The sequence below is a fragment of the Convolutriloba macropyga genome, unplaced genomic scaffold (genome assembly GCF_964194025.1).
Source record: "Convolutriloba macropyga unplaced genomic scaffold, txConMacr16.3 SCAFFOLD_3660, whole genome shotgun sequence".
Lineage (NCBI taxonomy): Eukaryota > Metazoa > Xenacoelomorpha > Acoela > Convolutidae > Convolutriloba > Convolutriloba macropyga.
The window spans coordinates 25001-26233 of record NW_027450085.1 but is presented as its reverse complement, the minus strand read 5'-3'; positions in this window follow the sequence as shown (position 1 = coordinate 26233).

Below are 1233 nucleotides of genomic sequence, written 5' to 3'. Positions count from 1 at the left end.
AGTTGTTTTAAGGTTTTCGGATTATCCAGATTCGTTATGGCGTCACATTTTTGTTTTGTTGGAGTTACTCCATTTGGAGTAATTGTGAAGCCGAGCCATATGATTTGCTCTTTGGCAAATTCACATTTTTGTAGGTTAATGGCTAGGTTTTCATCATTTAATCTGCAGAGTATTTTGTCTAATTCTTTTTCGTGTTCGGCTTGTGTTCCTTTTGTTATTATTAGGATATCGTCTAGGTACGCAAATTTGGAGTTTATATCGTGTAGTGTTTTATCTATTGTTTTCTGGAAATTTGCTGGCATATCTGTCAGCCCGTAAAATCCGTTAATAAATCTATATGTGCCGGTAGCTTTTCCTCCTAGAATATTAAAGTTACAGTGTTTCTTGATGTTATCGTCTAATGGTATTTGGCTGTAAGCGTATTATAAGTCGATTTTCGAAAAGAAATATTTTCCTTGTTTGTTTTTTCGTTCGGAAACGTATACTGCTACCGAATCCATTAGGTGGTCGATGCTTTGCATCTGATATTTGTTTTTGTGTATGGCATCATTCAATTTTTTGGAGTCTAGAGCTATTTTGACTGATTTGTCTTTTTTGACTGTTGTTACTACTGGGCTTATGAATAGTTCGTCTGAGCATTTTTCTAGTTTAATGATTTCTTTGTCGTCGATTAATTTTTTAAGCTCGTTTTCGACTTTTTCGAGGAGGTGTAGCGGGACTCGTCTTCCTTTGTGTTGGGAAGGAGTGTATGTTGATTTAAAGATTGATTTCGCAATGTGGTTTTTTGAGCGACCTAGGCGAATACATAGATGTGAGTATTTTTGAAAAACCCATTTTATTATATTTTTCTCCATTTGGAGATTTGATATGAAGTTAATGGGCTTACCAGTGTTTTTTGAAGCGTTGAGTGTTATTCCCAGTTTTGATAGTAGGTCTCTGCCCATGATGTTGTTTGTTTTGTTCTTCACGATGAGGATTTTGCAGCTCTTTGCTGTCCATGATCCTGACTGTATGTCTATGATGAGCACTCCTTCAAATTCGATATTGTTGTTGTTGAAGCATTTGTATATTGTGTTTTCTGTAAACTTTTCTATTCGAATGTTTTGGATCTCCTTTTGGAGTTTTTGTGCGATCTCTTGATTTATGAATGATCGGGGCGAGCCAGTGTCTGCTAGCCACTGTAGTTTATGTGACTGGGTTGTTGTTTCTACCCAGAACTCTCCGTTGGATTCT